The sequence below is a fragment of the Larus michahellis genome, chromosome 9 (genome assembly GCF_964199755.1).
Source record: "Larus michahellis chromosome 9, bLarMic1.1, whole genome shotgun sequence".
In the NCBI taxonomy this organism is placed as follows: Eukaryota; Metazoa; Chordata; class Aves; order Charadriiformes; family Laridae; genus Larus; species Larus michahellis.
The window spans coordinates 32,312,112-32,330,037 of record NC_133904.1 but is presented as its reverse complement, the minus strand read 5'-3'; the positions used below and the strand labels follow the sequence as shown (position 1 = coordinate 32,330,037).

The window sequence follows — 17,926 nt, the reverse complement described above, 5'->3', positions numbered from 1 at the left end:
CCCAGAGCAGGTGGCACAGGAACGCCTCCAGGCGGGTTTGGAATGTCTCCAGAGACGGAGACTCCACCACCTCTCTGGGCAGCCTGTGCCAGGGCTCTGCCACCCTCACAGCAAAGAAGTTCCTCCTCGTGTTTAGGTGGAACTTCCCATGGTCAAGTTTGTGCCTGTTACCTCTTGTCCTGTCACTGGGCCCCACTGAAAAGAGCCTGGCCCCATCTTCCTGACACCAACCCTTTCAGTATTTATAAGTGTTGATAAGATCCCCCCTCAGTCGTCTTTTTTCCAGACTGAAGAGACCCAAATCCTTCAGGCTTTCTCCATGAGAGAGGTGTTCCAGTCCCCTCAGCATCTTGGTAGCCCTTTGCTGTCCCCTCTCCAGCAGTTCCCTGTTCTTCTTGAACCGGGGAGCCCAGAACTGGACCCAGTTCCCTTCCCACAACGTGTGTTTGGATGTATCGGTGCCTGCTGCCATGGGCTTACTGGGCAGAAACAGGCTGACCGTGCTCTGGCTGTGTCTTTGCTGCTGAGCATCCAGGCAGAGTGGGAATAATCATTTGTAAAAAATTACGTGCCTGGTTGTAGATGAATAAATCGTGCTTATTTAGTGCTGTCTGAGGGAATGTGCCTCACACGCCTGCGACTCGTCCTTCTCTGGAAGGCAGTCATGCACGCTCTGTCGGGGATAACACTTGTTCCAAGTACTAAATGCCAATTTGGCTCCCTTCGTTCGTTCCCATTTTACTACAATTAACTGTCTCTCTGCCGAGTGTGACGGGGGCAATGAGTCCGGGCACCGGATGGATCCTGGTTCTTCAGGGAAGAGGCTGGTCCTGCTGTGGAGCAGGGCTCCTTTGCTGCTGGCGTTCATGCCGGACGGACCTGCTTTCCCTTGCTAATTTAAATACCATAATCTTCGTTGAGCTACTGCATGCAAATCCCTAAATATCGTAATTTTGATTGCCTCCCCGGCAGTTTAAAGGATTATATCTGGGTTATTTTTAGCCCAGATCATTTCCATGATCTGATTTAGGGGCTATGCCCAGAAGGAGTTGTAGGCAGGTGGGATGCAGGGAGAAGCCGAGCATCCCAGGCCGGTTCTGCAGCCCGCGCTGGAGGGTGACAGAGGGACCTCGCAGGGTGTAGATGTGGTATTTCCATCCCGCGGAGGGGGATGAGTTGCATCATGGCAGCACAGCTGGGCCTGCGGGTGTGGGCTGAGCGCTGCAAAGCGGTCACTCATCTTTGGATGGGGTTGGGAAACAAAACCGCTGTGATTTTGTTCCCCTCTCTCTCAGATCAGGTTTGGGACAGGCAGGAGGTGCAGGGCACCCTCTCGCAGCTCCACCTGCCTGTTCGGTGCCTGACCTCACTCCTTCAACCTCTAACCAGTCGGCACAAGGTCCCCAGGCTGCCTCCTCCCTCCCAGCCCGAGGAGGAGCATTATCTCCCATCCTTCAAAGGCAGCATCAGCGGCGCGGCAAGCCCCCTTGCTCCTTTCACGGGGGGATTTAGCTAATGCTCTCTCCAATCCATTTTGCTTCCCCGCAGCTTAGCGGGGATTTTCATCCCCGTCTCATCAGCCCATTTAGGGTGCGCAGCCCTCTGCCAGCCTGGAGGCATCTCAGCCTCGCCGGCAGCCTGCCCCCGTGGAGGGCTCCTTAGGGCAGAAGGAGCTCAGGCTCCAGTCACCCTGCTTGTCCCTCCCTCATCCCCACGCATCCTCCGGGGGGGACACCCTGGATGAAGAGCCCATGGAGAAGCAGCAGCACCAGCTGCGCCATCAGTCCAAGCAATGGCTCTCCGGCTGGTGAGGCTTTCCCCGGTGATGGGAGCAGGAGGTCTGGATTCATCAGTCATGTCACATTACATTATGTGATGCAACGCATGTGGCATGACTGATGCAACCCAACGTTAAATGTCATAGAGCAATGGATCAGCTCAAGGCTACGGTAATTTTATGTGCCCATTTAATCTGGTATTTAAAAACAAACACTCATAGCAATCTGCATCACACGCTACATTTTGCAAAATTGAGCAGCAAATCTGTACTGAGCAAATTATATAATTCTGTCATCCCTCAGCCTTATGTACGTGTGCGTAAATACTGTAGTCGGGTTTAAAATTGGTGCTCTGGCTTCTCTCTCACACCACGAGCATCGCCAGGGAGCTCCTACCCGGTGATGGGGTCTCTGCGCTTCAGCTGGAGGTACCGGGGCCACATCCCACCCCGGTGGTCACCACCACTGCTGTTCTCGCTGTCTGCAGCCCCTGTCACCGTCTGCGCTCCAGGTAAATCATCCAGGCCAGGTTAGATCAGCAATTTACACTCTTGAGCTGTAGAGGAAGGGTTTTGCCCAAAGCTGGGTTTGGGCACGCTTGCCTGAGCTACGGCGGGGGCCGAGGCAGGGCTGGGGGCTCTGCCCCACGCGGCACAGCTGGACCCACAGCTGTCTGCAGCGGCGCAGAAAGTCACTGCTTCCCTCTCCCTCCTGGCCTGCCACACATCTGCCACCGCTCCCTCCTCGCCATGGCGCGGGCGCTCCTGCAGACCTTGCCCTGTCTCCCAAAGCATCTTGGTGTTTCGAAAGGGAAAAGCCTGCCCTGTTCTTCCTCCTAGCCCCGTGTCTGTGTGGCCTTGGAGAAAAAAAACAAATAAATCCCTTAAGCACTCGCTTACTCCAGCTCAAGTGAGGGTAGCCCTTCGACACGAGCTGAATTTTAAGCAGGTACGTAAGGGCTGTCCTGGGATGCTTTGCCAAACCAGAGCTGGGCAGACCTCTCCAGAGCAGAGACCATTCCTCCTTTTAATGGCTGGAGCAACAGTGATGGTAATTAATGTTTCCCCAGCCCGTCATCGCACCGTCAGATTTTATGACCAAAAGAAGTGCTACAGTCCCTTCACCTCATCAGGCTCCTCTCCTCGCTCGGACGGGAGGGCAGCGGCTCTGTGTGCAGGTGCCCAACCTGCCGGGCAGTGATCCAGCTGCAGGGAACACCGCTTTTCCTTAAAAAAGGGGAAAAAAATAAAAAAATAAACTGAACCAAAGGAGCGGAGCCATGGCCAGGTTTCACAGAATCACAGAATGGTGGGGGTTGGAAGGTACCTCTGCAGATCATCTAGTCCAACCCCCTGCCAGAGCAGGGTCACCCACAGCAGGTGGCACAGGAACGCCTCCAGGCGGGTTTGGAATGTCTCCAGAGACAGAGGCTCCACCACCTCTCTGGGCAGCCTGTGCCAGGGCTCTGCCACCCTCACAGGAAAGAAGTTCCTCCTCATGTTTAGGTGGAACTTCCCATGGTCAAGTTTGTGCCCGTTTCCCCTTGTCCTGTCACTGGGCACCACTGAAAAGAGCCTGGCCCCATCCTCCTGACACCCACCCTTTCAGTATTTATAAGCGTTGATAAGATCCCCCCTCAGTTGTCTTTTTTGCAGACTGAAGAGACCCAAATCCCTCAGCCTTTCTCCATGAGAGAGGTGTTCCAGTCCCCTCAGCATCTTGGTAGCCCTTTGCTGTCCCCTCTCCAGCAGTTCCCTGTCCTTCTCAAATCGGGGAGCCCAGCACTGGACACATTGCTCCAGGTGTGGCCTCCCCAGGGCAGAGCAGAGGAGGAGGATGACCCTTCATGACGTGGGTGTTTTCTGGTGGCACGTGCTGAGGAGCTGCCATCGGCATCGATCTGCGTGGGTCTCTGCTCGCCCCATCCCCAGCAGCTCTCGCGGTTTTGGCGTTTGCTGTGCTTGCAGATCACCTGTGTCAGAGCATCCCCTTTCCCACCAAAAAGGTCTGGAGGGGAGCAGGGCTGGGACAGCATGAAGTTTCCCATTCTAAAACCTCCTCTCTGAGGCTGGCTGTTCCCAAAGTGCTGTGCCTCGGTCGCGGCAACACGGACAAGAGCAAACGTCGGTCCAGGCGCTGCTCTGCGGGCTGGCTGCTGAGCTGCCATTTGGCATTTATTCGGTCGTTGTCGCACAGACCTTTCCAAAGGGGCTCTGTTTTGCAGCACTTGCTCATATTGCTGCATTGAGCCAGGTTTTTTTTTTATTATTACTGTTATTTTTTTTTTTTTCTTTTAATTTCTAGAGCCGACTGGCAGCGTGCAGCCAGGTAGGGCTGCGGAGCGAGACTGCAGCGAGCCATTTCCCTTCCAACCCAACACATTCTATGATTCTATGATCATTTCGGAGCGGCTTTGCAGCAGCCGGCAGCGCAGTCGGAGGATGTAGCCGTCTGCAGGGTGTGTGCTCAGCAAACCCGTCGCCAGGGCTCTCTGGAGGTGGGTGAAAACAGGTAGATGCTCGCAGCCTCAGAAGCCTTGTTTTTTCACATCTCGGATCAGCAACATGCAATGAAAAATTCATATTTCAATTCAGGTCTTATTTTTGGCTCAAGATCAGAAAAAAAAAAAAAGTTAAGTGGGGAATCTAATGTGCATTTATATTTGCGTAACTCGCTAGCAGTGGAACTGCTTTGTGTCTTATACGGCTCATGCCAAAGTGAAGGATTTGCTCTTTCATTTTCAGCCTGGGGTGAAATTTTACAGTTGAGATTATGGGATCCTGGAAATAATTGTTGCCCCAACCTTAACTCTTACATTATAAATGAGGATGCATCATACTCAGCATGACTGGGAATTACAGAAATTAAGGATGAAAAAGACCTCATCTTCCAGCCAGTGTAGGATTATTTTGTACAGTGTGTTTGATTTTTTAAAGTATTCTCTGCCTCACAGACGATGGCCATTTTCCTTACAGAGCCTCGCTGCTAATGAACGGCCCCATTTCCAGCGAGATCCAACGGCGCTCTCCTCGTGCCGCTCTTCTCCACAAAGGGACAAAAGCTGTTTCCATGCCCTACCCTGGCCCAGGGAGCTCAAAGACATTCAGGCCTGAGGTTTGTATCTCAAGGGATAGCTGGAAACCAGGGATGCCGGTGCCCTGGAAGCATGAGGTGGTGGCACCTGGGCAGGCACCGGTGGCCGCGTGGGAGCGGGGCAGTAAGGAGGCTCTGGGTCTGTCCCCGCTGGTGACCTCCTGGACCTCCTCCTCGCCCTGCCCCTGCTTCCCGGCCACCCTCCCTCCGCCATCCCCGTGCCCTGGGTCGCGGTGGCAGCACCGGGGTTGTCCCCACTGGGTCCCCACCATCCTGCTGGGACAGCACCTGGGGAGAAGACAGATACAGAGCCACAGCTCCAACAACATTGTTTCCCCCCCCGCCAAGTCCATCAGGCCAGATTTCCGTGGTGGAACGAATAACTGAGAGCTGTAAGAGGGAAGTTTTCTTTCTGTGCTTTCTTTTTCTCCCTCTTTGCCGGTCCAGGCTGGCTCCTTTCCACCCTCCTTCCACTTCTCTTTGTTGTTGCTAAAAAGATTAAACTTGTTTGACCAGGTTCTGAGTCAGCACAGTCGTAAGGGGAAGATGAATGAGGCTCTTTAACCCTGCTTATCCCTCCAAATGCCCTCCTCATGGAAAGAAACACACATGTATGCTCCGGGAAACATCGGGTTTAATGTTCCTTTTATTTTTAAGTCATTCTTTCCCCCAGTCTTATTTCTACTTCTGCCAGATAATGGGGCTGCTCTCACTCCTGCTGCTCTCTGTGCTGAACCTTTCTCTGCTTTTCCATGCTGAAAGGGCTCTCCCTTTCTTCTGGATCTTCTGCAGTAAGCCGGAGCAGGATGCGTGATCCTGAAAGGGCAGAGAGGCTCTGTTCTCTTTTGTCCCCAAAACCTTTCCCCTCTCAGCCCGACTCTCACATCTTCATTCCTTTTTTCCTCCACCCTCGGAGGAGGCTGCTTTCAAAACCTTTTTATCCTGGCAGTAAAAATCAGAAGCACGAAGAGAAATCTGAAAGGCGATGCAGAGAGAGACGGGGCTCATACCCGGGGAGAGCGGGTTTGGGACGGGACGGGACGGGATGCTGCTGAGTAGCGAGGGGCACCCATGGGGGTACGCATTGACCTTGGCAGCTCCTCGTGAACCACTGCGTGGTCAGGCTTGACGTGTCCCCTCGGTCCATTCCCCGTGGCACAGCACCGAGCCCCGTGCGCCCGCATCGTGCGGTTCCCGGCCGTGGCGAGCACCGCCGGCTCCCACCAGCACACCGGCATCCCGCTGCTTTGGTCTGCAGGCAGCACTCCTCTTTACCAGCACCTAGACCCAACCAAAGAGCATCTTCATGCCCGCTGAGATGGATCCCAAGGCAGAATGAAACTTCAGGGCAGAATTTCAATCCCCAGCTGTGCTAATTGCTCCTGGCGTTTCTCTTTTTTTTTTTTCCCTTTGACAGCTTGCCCCCAGAGACCTCAGAGCTCCAGGAAATTTCTTAAGCTGAACGCTCAGGAGAGGCAAATATTTCCCAGTTTTCTGTTTGGGGGATAAACAGAAGTAAACGGTGCATCCATAATCCTGGATTCTGCTTTACAAATGCCTTGTGGTGGTACTGTGTGTCATTCATGTAGGTGACTTTTACAACGAAAAATCCCATTTAAGCCTGACCTTTCACGTTCTGGAACATAATAGACTGTGCAACCAAATCGCATCCTCCTGGCAGGGACACCAGTGAACTGGAATATTAGTTTTGCAAGGGGACATCTGAAATTCCGAGAATTCATTGGCCAGAAGTTGTGTTTCTAACTATGGATCCATTAAGGGGAGCGGGCGGGGGAGCCTCGTGAGCAACGCAGGGCAGGGAGGGTGCAGGTGAGCATCTCCGCAGGGGGATCTGAATTTGGGAACAGGTCTCCTGGGAGCCCTCTCTGCAGGGACGTCTCCTTGTCTGCTGGGGAGCAGGAGGAAGAAAGAGCAAAGACGGCAAACGAGGTAGAAACAAGATCTCCTGCTCTCCACAGCAAGCACTGGGCGATGACAGAGTATTTTGCCTGGAACGGATGGGATGGGATGGGACAGGATGAGACAGGACAGGACGGGAAGGGATGGGGTGGGATGGAGTGAGGTGGGATGAGATGAGATGGGGTGGGATGAGACGATGTCTTGTTCTTGCCCAGGCTGTGGGGCAGGAGAGGCGGCTCACGCAGGTGGGCCTATTTCCAGCCCAACAATTAATTATCGCTGCTGCTTCCCTCGTGGGGCCCTTTGTGCAGCAGCTCCCCGCGTCGGCTGACGAGGCCGCTAATTCCCCCCATTCCCGCTGGCTCGCGAGGCCACTGCGGCTGCTACTCGAAGCATTTATGTTAATACGCTATCAGGCAGCCACATCCCATGGCTTATCATTTTCATCAAGTCTTGGTTTTATGGTTGAAAGGAATTACTTTCAAAAGACCATTACCACCTCCCTGTTTCTCATGGCCTTATGCCTACCTGCTGTTAAGCTTTTATAAAGGCATAATTTTTTTGTGTAAAGCTCATAAAAGCTGCTACTCAAGTCCCACGCTCGAGTCCACTTCCCGCACTCGCTGCCTGGGACTGGGACTCGGGCAGCCGCGATCCCAGCTGATGCTGTTGGGAAGCCGGGCAGCGGAGGAGAGAGCAACTGGTGAAGCGGGGCTGTGTGATGGTGCCAGCTTCCCATGAGGATGCCCCAGGTCCTTTTCAAGGGAGGACAAGGGGACACGGGTAGGCTTGGCCACCTCCAGGCACAGCGTCAGGCGGGATGCTGGTGGCCCTGAGCCCCTCTGGTCCTGTTCATCCCAAGCGCAGGTTTCAGCACCAACTTTACTGGTGGGTCCTGTTCCCTTTGCAGCCCAACTCCTCGCCGCCGTCGCAGGCAGATGGTTTCTGCCCCCCGGCTGCACTGCAAGCCCTGGGCTGGGGCAGGCGCCGCTCCCCGGAGCCTGCCGTCAGGGCAGCTTCTCCTTTAGCATTCCTGCCGTGTGCGCTGCTGCTTTATTTTTTATTTTTTTTATTTTTTTTGCTGGCGAGTTGCAAAAGGGGCACGCAGCTAGTCACACCGCCTGATAGTCGCTTGCCAGTACCATAAAAACTCTTATGCGCCAATATATCAATCAGCGTTACGTGTCAGCCTTGACTACTGCATTCAGCTTCCATCACCCAAACAAAATCACGCTGTAGCAGTCAAGGAGGAGGCTAATACCAATGACAGGAAGCGTGGCTGGGCATACAAAGCACGGGTGGGCGGCTGGGTGGCCCAGCCGGCTGCTGGAGCTGGGGAGGAGATGCAGGGTGCAGGCAGTGATGGGGCTCGTAGAGCCCATGGTGCTCCCTGCCCCGTGGGGCAGATGTGGTGGCCAGGGAAGGGTGAGGGTGCCCCTGTGGGCTCCATGTCCCTCCCTCCACGGGCCACAGCACCCTGCGGCTTTGCTCCTCTCGGCAGCAAAAAGGTGCCAGGCACGAACAACTTGGGGGGGTCAGTACCTGCAGCCCCAGCAGCTCCCCCAGCCTCCTGCTGCTAGCCTCCGTGCCTCTCTGCATCCAATTAGGATAATTGCAGCTCATTAAAAGGAGGTAATGGATTTCAAGAGGGTCACTGTGTGCTGTCCCAATACCTCCTTCCACCAAGGCTGCTGGAGCTGCCAGGAGGCAGTTGCTCCTTGTTAGCACCCTATGGAAGCCCAGGTGCCTGTGGTTGCCCCTGGGCACTGAGCATGACCGTGCCCTGGTCCCAGCAAGGGCAAATGCTGCCCCACACGGGGCTAGTGCCTGGGGAGCCCACATGGCCTGTGCTGGGCCAGGCAGGCACGACCGGCAGCGAACGCTAAGATCTAAGGTATGTTTTGGATTAAAAGTGCATGAAAGGGCTACCAAGATGCTGAGGGGACTGGAACACCTCTCTTATGGAGAAAGGCTGAGGGATTTGGGTCTCTTCAGTCTGGAAAAAAGACGACTGAGGGGGGATCTTATCAATGCTTATAAATACTGAAAGGGTGGGTGTCAGGAGGATGGGGCCAGGCTCTTTTCAGTGGTGCCCAGTGACAGGACAAGGGGAAACAGGCGTGAACTTGAAAATGCGAAGTTCCACCTAAGCATGAGGAGGAACTTCTTTCCTGTGAGGGTGGCAGAGCCCTGGCACAGGCTGCCCAGAGAGGTGGTGGAGTGTCCGTCTCTGGAGACATTCCAAACCCGCCTGGAGGCGTTCCTGTGCCACCTGCTGTGGGTGACCCTGCTCTGGCAGGGGGTTGGACTAGATGATCTGCAGAGGGCCCTTACAACCCGGGCCATTCTGTGATTCGGTGAAAGCTTAAATGTGACCAGAGGGCAGTCCCCAGGCCCTTGGCAACCTGCTGATGCAATGCTCCGTGTCTCCATCCCTCTGGCTTTCGGAGAGGAGAAGAACCGTGGCTGGGGGGGTTCCCCAGGGACAGGCGCTGCCCTTTGGCTCCCCCCGCACCGGAGCTCTGGCTCGGGCTGTGCCAGTGTAGGGTTTGCTGGATGCAGCCATGGGCGCAGGGCTGATGTCATCCTCATGGGGCTTCTCCCAGCTGGAACAGCGCCGGCATCGGCTCTTCCCAGTGTGGCCGTGGGAGGAGAAGAGGCTGCGGCGTGGGTGGTCTCGCAACGGCAGAAAGCTCCGGGCTTTGCATTTCTTCGTATTGAATATGCGTAGTGGCCACCGTATCTCCTGATTATTTAATTTGACTTGGAATAAGAGGGATTTGTATTCATTTCCAGAGATGATGTACAGGCCTGATCTTAAACTGATTTAGACAGTATTGTACATCAAGAAAAATGAGAATGGGAAAATCTAATGTATGGTGTTTTTTTTAAAATAGGACACTTCACAAACCTGCACAGAATTACAAGCGATAGGCAAATGCTGTCACAAAAGTCTCCCTTAAATGACAAAAGGACATGAAGAATAGTGTTGCTCAGCAGCACAATACAAGCTCCAATAATACGATCACATGCTTCCTCTCGAGTAGTTTGTAGTACGAGGGTTTTGACAGATGTCTTCTGTCAAATCTTCCCCTGGTAGCTGGAGATGTTACCGGTGTCTCCTGTGACCTCTGCCAGCAGCCACCGACCTCTTGGGCAGGGAAATGGCTTCTCCAGGTGCCTGCCTGTCCCCTGGGCATGTTCACCCCTTCGCATCTGGGCTGTGGGGCCGGACTCATCACCAGGTGCTTGTTTTTGAGGGAGCTGGGGTTGTTAAGCCTGGAGAAAAGGAGGCTGAGGGGAGACCTTCTCGCTCTCTACAACTCCCTGAAAGAAGGGAGTAGCCAGGGGGGGTCGGTCTCTTCTCCCAAGAAACAGGCGATGGGACAAGAGGAAATGGCCTCAAGTTGCACCAGGGGAGGTTTAGATTGGATATTAGGAAAAAATGCTTCACCGAAAGGGTTATCGAACGTCAGAACAGTCTGCCCAGGAAAGTGGTGGAGTCGCCATCCTGCAGGTATTTAACAGCAGTGTAGATGTGGTGCTGAGGGACACGGTTTAGTGGTGGACTGGGCAGCGCTGGGTTAACGGTTGGACTCGATGATCATCTTAAAGGTCTCTTTCAACCATAAAGATTCCAGATTCCAAGATTTTGGCTGGGCCAGCTACAACCCCACATCATCCCTGCTGTCTGTTGCGGGGGGTGGATCGTGCGCGCGGAGGTCGCTGCAGCCGGGAGCTCTCTTTGGGCTGTCTTTGTCAGGGGTAGCCCGGGTTTTGGGGGGTGAGGGGGAGAAGTAAGCAAGAGCCAGGTGAGGAATGCCATTCTGTACGCGGGTGGGCAGCACGTCCTCTCCTTGCACGTACAGATATATGGAGAGAGGGGTGCTGCTCAGTCGCACCCAGCTGCTGGAGCAGAACGTGCTCGGTGCTTGCAGGTGTAAGAGGTGACATCGATGGCTTCATAACAGCCCTCCAGATCGGAATTAAAGCAGTGGCTGTGGCTTAGTGGGTGCTGCGATGTCTGTGAGGTCTGGATTTTAATCGGTCATTAAAGCTGACGTGATGGAGAGGGAGAGGCTGGAGTGGGTGCCCTGGCTGGGTGAGATCACCCACGCCTTGTGGTTGGGTTACCGCCGCGTTTGCTCTCCTCTTCCTTCCAAAATCATTGCAGAGCAACACTGTGAGCTGCTAGGAAACAGCTGTATTATCGGAGGTGGCAGCGTGCCGGTGGGAGGGACAGCAAACTGATCTTTGCTGGGAATCTCTTAGGATCAGTGCAAACCTTTCCATGGAAGTAAATATGCATTGGACGAGGGCCATATTTTGACCTTGGCTGGATGCGAGGATTTAATTATCAGGGCTGGCTGAATAACATGCAACGCTTTTCCATGAGCATTGCAGTTTCGAGGAATTTATTTCAGCATTGGGCTTCGTGTTTATGAACGTAGAAATAAACCCGCTCCAAAGCAGGTATTTTCACCTAAGCAGCGTGCTGAGGGGGCCGTGATTCTATTTACATGCTCTTTATGCTGCTTCTTTATTGTGGGTATAAATAGAACTTAACACATTACAAAATCCTTTTGCTCTGGGGAGAAAAGAGAGGGGGGGGCGGAAAAAAAAAAAGGTGTGAGATCCCAGCACAAAGGAGTGGCAAACCTTTGGGAAGTGCTGCAGGATGGGTTGGGAGGTGTCCTGGATTTGGGTGTCTCCTGAATTTTTTTGGGGTCTCCTGAATTCTCAGCTCTCCGCCACCTGCTCCTGCGTGGTGGGGAGAAGAGGAGGTGTTGTGTGGCTGTGCCGGGGCATGGCCTCTCCCACCCCACCTCGCAGCGGCAAGGTGCCTTCAAAGGTGTCCCGCTTCCTCCACAAAGCACCCCAAAGTGCTCCTCAAGCCCCAGGCAGGGTGTTTCCTGGGCCGGCCCTCCATAAAACCAGGGGAGCCCTGGCAGGCATGTAACTTTGGGCTTTAAGAGATGCTTGTTGCTGTTTAAATATATAATAATCAAATGGAAATGGTCTTTTGCCGACTCATGGGAGTGTTCCATCTTCGGAGTGGCATGAAGTGATTTAGCCATTAAGGTTAATGCTCGTCTTCCTGCTGTCTGTTGAAACTCTGGGCTAGGCAATGCAAATAGCTTAGCCAGTACTTTTAAAGGTCATTGTGCATGAAAAAAATAAAGATCATACACCGCTCATGGAAATGTCCTTAGTAATCACCGCCTGCTCAGGGGAGGAGAGACAAGGCGCTCCTGGAGCGTTTACCTCATCCCGCGGATCATTTGGTGACAGGACTTGAATTTGTGGCAGTTTTAGCTGCAAGTTGGCATCCCCTTGCTTACCCCTGGCTGCCCGTGCGGTTTGTTTGCGGGGTGATGGTGGTGCTGGCAGTTACCTGATACCGAGGGTGCTGACTCTGGACAGGGTCCCCATCACCAAGGCACGCACTCCAGTGACGGGCACACAGGGCAGGTTTCATCTCCAGCTGCTTCTTTGGGTTTCCTGCAGGACTCCTTTGGGTTCCGATCTTCCCTCCTTTGCCTTCCCCGCAGGGTGTCTTGCTCCTAATTTATCTAGGAGGTAATTTTAATCCTTCTCTCCTCAGGCAACTGGCTACCCCAGCACATAATTAATTTATTAGCACACTAACCTACTTTAAGGCGATAATCACTTCAGGGTCACAGCAGATCTCAACCTGGCCTCCTGATGGGGGGTTTCAGAGAACCTAAATTCCTCAGTGCTGGGAGGCAATCCGGCTAGATGCCGACCACAGCATCCTCTTCTCATCCACCCCGCTCCCTGCACCCGAGCCCCATCCTCAGCCCCGCAGTGAAACCTCGGCGTGAAGGGGACCTGCTGGAGCCTAGGACCGGGAGGAGCTAATCCTTTCGGCGGTGTCCTTTAGAGTGCCTTCCTCTTTGTCTTTTCCGAGTGGAGCTGCCGGATTGTGACTTCCCAGAGGAGGGGAGGAGGGAGCCGTGTCTTTGCAGCCACTCTGATGTGGGTGTTTAGCACCAGCTCTAATAGCCTCCTCTCTGAGAAGTGAACTATATCCTCTGCTCATTACTGCAGCCCTTCAGAGGAAGAGGAGAGAAAAAGAAAAGATCCTATTCAGTGTCACTCTTTCCAAAGAATACAAAGAGGATGAGGACTCCTGTGTTTGTAGTGAGCTTATATAAGAAATAAGCAATAAATGAGGAAATCCTGGTGACCTGCAGCGTGCCCCGAGCCCCAACGTTTCTGGTGCTTGACTGCCCGTGTACAGAGCTGCCGAGTGAAATGAAAGCGGTTTTTAAAGTCTCTGTTCTTCTCTCCTGTTGTGAAATTCCTGCGTCTCTTTGTTGAGTGGGATCTTTGTTGGTGTTTTCTTTGTGCCTGGAGTAATTTCTGTGTTGAGAGTCTGTTGTGCCGCTTCCCAGCGCCGACGTGCAGTCATTGTTCCTCCTGACACCGACCCTTCCCGGGAAGCGCCTGCTCCGCGGCTGCTGTGCCGGCTGCCAAGTGGCCGCAGCGGAGAGGTGGCAGCAGCACCACGAGTGCCAGCACAGGGGGGACGCCAAAAGGGCTCCCCATTGCCCCTGGAGTTAGCGTCCACAAACTCCTGGGCTCCTCCAAGGCTTCGTGCACCAAAGGGAGTCATAAATCTTCCAGGGATGGTCCCTGCCCTGGGATGTTTGGAGGTGGTTGGGTTTCGGGGGAGGGCGGGAGGGGGTGCAGCCCACCCCGAGCTCCTCCTGGGGCTGGGCAGGGATGCGGTCCTGCCAAGCCCGCTGGAAAAAGCGATCCTGCCTTCTGAGAGGGGGTTCCTGAGACTTCATTCTGCGCCGTATAGAATGGATATTAATGAATATTAATAAATATTGATATTAATTACCTCGATAGATAATGAAGCTCCTGAAAAGCACATGTCTGGGGCTCTGCGAGGTGTGAGCTGGCTTTCATTCTGCTCGCGCTGAGCCGTGTGTGCTGACAGCCCGGTGCACATGCCCGTGTCTCTGCATTAGTGGCCCTCTGCGGGGACAGCCGCGATTACACTCCATGAGAGAAGCTAAACGTGCCTCGTATGTCCGCACAAGAGCAGGGCTTGCACATTGCATTTTGTAACTTTTTTCCTGCTTCTCATCTGTAAACTTCACAGTCAGGGTAACAGATGGGGACAGCTTGGATGTTGCAGATAGAGTCTGATGTATATGGGCTTGAGCCAATATCCCATTGAAGCTGAGGGTTGTCTTCCAGTCTCTGGATCACGGTAAATGAATTAATGCAGGCTCTGGGGTCATCATAAATACTCATCCTGTCCAAGAAGTGACGGTGTCTGCTGTGTGGCTGGAATATTGCGCCTTGCGAAGGCCGGCTCTAGTCCAAAGCTATGCCGAGCTCTTTCATCCCTGATGCAATGCTTGTTCTTGACGGGATTTTTTTCAGGCCTGACTCAAGGAAGTGTATGCAGCAAGACAACGGAGTGGTGGAACTGAGAAGGACTGTTCCCAGAGAAGTCTACGTAGCTGCCAGGAGACCAAAGCAGGACACTTTGACTGTCTTCTCTCCAGAGAATGGTCTGAGCAGAGCTCTGGTGCACGCCGAGGACTGGTCACACCTTCCAGCAGGGCTGGCTGGACCTTGCTCCTCAGCCGGTGGTGAAGGGAGGCGAGAAGACAGCCAGCTTCTGCTTTGGCTGTCCCTCCAGAAGGTTCCTGGAGACACAGCACCGATCCTCCTCCTGGTTTAGCCCAGCTGGGTGGTGAGTTCACCCCCCCCAAAACGTCCATGAGCCGCCCCATGCTGCCACAGGTGTGGCACATTTCCTTCTGTCTGGTACTCGCCTGTGTGCTTCAGTGCCTTGGCATCACTCCAGGGTATTGCAGCCCAGGTAGGAGACATGATTTATTCCTTTTTATCCCTTGGTTACAGGATGTCTCCTGGGTGTTTTGAGAGGCAAAACCGAGCCTGCACACAACTCGGCTGTGTGACTGGGGGCTGGTAAGCCATGCACAGAAACGCGTTGCCCTGGCTCGGGATGCTGTGGTCATCCCTGACTCTGCTGATGGTGCCCTTGCTGTCCCTGCTGGCTCTGTGGACATGGTATCGTGCCTGTAGCAAAAACTGGCTGTAAAACTTTGGTTCTCGCCTTCCAGAAGCAGAAATGGGGGATTCAGCCTTCTCTCCTCCCTCTCCGTCGTGTTTCCTTGGAAAAAACTGCTTTAAACTTCTTCCCTGGCTTGTCCTGCTGAGGCAGAGCTCAGCGAGTTGCATCTGCCTGTCATGTCACGTTAGCGTTTGCTGTGAGCCACGCCATGACATCCCAAGCAGACTGGCGTACCATGGAAATAAAGTTGCTCTACGCGAAAATGGAAAAGTTGTCGCTTTCCAGAAAACAGGCTGGAGAACATCAGCTGCAAATGGGAAGGGGGAAAAAAAAACCAACAACCGGCTTGTCTGAGTGGATGAAGGGATAGCTTTTAAAAGGCAGACCCAGCTTCCACCGATGTCAATGGAAAGCCTTACACAAACGTTAATGGCTATGGAGTCATGCCCTAAAGCATTGTATTTTTTTGGGATGATGTCAAATCGTAGTATCTCAAACAAAGCTTTTGTGTTACTATAATAAGGTCTTTTTTTGATTCGACTACTTACGTTAGCTCTTTAGTGAAGTCACTTCACCTCTCCCTGCCCCTGAAAAATAGCTGTCGTGAAACCTGTGAAACTTTACTGAGTGCTTTGAGATCTATAGGTGGAGTTAGACTATCAGGGATGTATTGTTATCACTCTTACTAAAGAATGATTTGAGGGAGGAAAAATGTTTGTGGTTCTTTGGGCAGATCTGCAGAGGGTAGGAAAAAAAAAACGAGTAATTTGTCCCCTATTAAAACACTGTGAAATACTCTGACTCTTTCAGGAAGAATTTCCCTTGTGCTTTTAGAAACCCCCTGAGTTCAAAGCATCCACCCCCTGATGCTCTAGCCTAAGCTGTATCTTGTAATCTCTGCTGTACCCTTTGGGAAATTTCCCCACGGCTTTGTGTACACAAGAGAGACTTTTCTAAGGAAAATTTATTAAAAAATACTTTTTTTTTTTTTAAAGTGGGATTTAAATAGTAAGCTACATTCTTTCTGTCAGCACTTTGCTCCCTTCGTGCATAGTGTGTCCTGTTCTTGAGTAGATATCCATCTCATGTCTGGTACATGTGCATCTGTGATAATGAAGGTGAGTAGCTGGCTGAAGAGATTGGAGATAATCATAGAATTGTAGAATGGTTTGGGTTGGAAGGGACCTTAAAGACCATCCAGTGCCACCCCCTGCCCTGGGCAGGGACACCTCCCACCAGACCAGGTTGCTCCAAGCCCCGTCCAGCCTGGCCTTGAACCCCTCCAGGGATGGGGCAGCCACAGCTTCTCTGGGCAACCTGGGCCAGGGGCTCACCACCCTCACAGCAAAGAACTTCTTACTAATATCCAATCTAAAGTTCCCCTTTCTCAGTTTAAAACTGTTCCCCCTCGTTCCATGGCTCCCTTCCCTGATCCGGAGTCCCTCCCCAACTTTTCTGGAGCTCCTTTAGGGACTGGAAGGGGCTAAAACATCTCTCTGGAGCCTTCTCTTCTCCAGACTGAACCCCCCTGCAACTCTCTCAGCCTGCCCTCACAGCAGAGGGGCTCCAGCCCTCGCAGCATCTTTGTGGCCTCTTCTGGCCCCACTCCAACAGGTCCATGTCCTTCTTGTGCTGAGGACTCCAGAGCTGGACGCAATGCTCCAGGTGGGGTCTCACTAGAGCGGAGCAGAGGGGCAGAATCACCTCCCTCAACCTTGATAATAGATGGGTCAGTGAGGGTCTGGAGCCGTCATTCGGTGCAGTTAGTCACTGGACACTGGTAGAGGTGGCTTTGCCCTGGAGAAGAAGAGTACTCCCAGAAGAAAGCACCTTGAAGCCGGCTGATAGTTATTCTCTTCTTGGTGGTGGTGGTCGTTATGTGCAGTCCTTATTGGAAGAACACTGAAACTTGTTCCATGAACTGCCATCATAATCTTATCATGGAGGCGGCCGAATGTTATGGATTCTTTTTGTGTTGCTCTGATAGATGCTGTCTACAGGGTACGTTACAATAAATGATACAAGTCCCAAATACAGCACTTTCAGAGACAGCACACAACCTGATAATCTCATTATTTGCTACTCCTACACAATGTAAGAGAAACATCAGATCAGCCTTAGGTGTTGCCACAATAGAAAAAATTAATAAAAATCAATCTGCCACCTATAATGTCTTTAAAAAGCAATAGACAGCAGGCACAAGTCACCCCGAACAGCTCTGCCTCCCAGGGCTGGAGCTGGGGGTAGCATCTTCTGCAACTTCTCACCTGAAAAAGGAAAGAATTATTTTGCATTCAGGTTCATTTTGAATGTTGTGAATATTTTATAGTGGTTTACTGGCAGAAAACGGTGAATTTTTAAGGGTTTATTTGTGAAACATGAATTTTGAGCTTTTGGGAAGAAGTGTTTACACCGGGTGCTCATTCGAAGGGTTACGGGTGGCTGAGCGAGGCTGGGCACTGGTGCCCCACTCAACGAAGCAGGTAGGGCAGGCGAGGGAGGACTTCCAGAGAGCGCTCTGCGTGAAGTGTTTCTCAAGGTGCCTTCACACAGGCTACAACTCCACCAGGGAAGGGCAGTCACGGGATAACGCTGGGGGATGCAGAGCTGCATGGGGCTTCCCCCTATAGCGTGACTACCGGTTGTCCCAGGAGGCCACCATATTTGGCCTACAGTTTGGGTAGCCTAACTCAAGTAAGAGCGTCTCCATCACAGCTTTCCCCCTGTATGATGTCTCTGGGATTATTCCCCATCGTGAACAAAGAGTGGCTGTGCATTGACCTCCCTCCCGTTACGGGTTGGAAGTGCCCAAGCAGGGAGCGGGAGGCTCTGGCTGTGTCTGCGGCATACCCCAAGGGTTTAGCATTACTAAGCGCCATGTAAAAGCAGTGGCAGCAGCAGGAGCTCTGTATTCATAATGAAAAATTCTTCAGCAAGCAAAGCAGTGTAAGGAGATACAAGGGAGCCTGCCCAGTTGGGAGTCGTTTGCAGATGGTTCTGGTTCATTTGTTGACTGCTTTTTCTCCGTCTTCATCAACCACCACTTCTC

The 17,926-nt window shown here is 52.8% G+C and overlaps 1 long non-coding RNA gene across 1 annotated transcript; it reads left to right on the top strand.

Annotated features, from left to right (window-relative positions):
• The first annotated feature begins 8,510 nt into the window (after positions 1 to 8,510).
• On the top strand, positions 8,511 to 15,779 carry LOC141748938 (uncharacterized). The gene is made up of 3 exons (XR_012589170.1): positions 8,511 to 8,685; positions 14,217 to 14,532; positions 14,703 to 15,779. It is a non-coding gene; the product is annotated as an uncharacterized LOC141748938 (long non-coding RNA).
• The last annotated feature ends 2,147 nt before the right edge of the window (positions 15,780 to 17,926 follow it).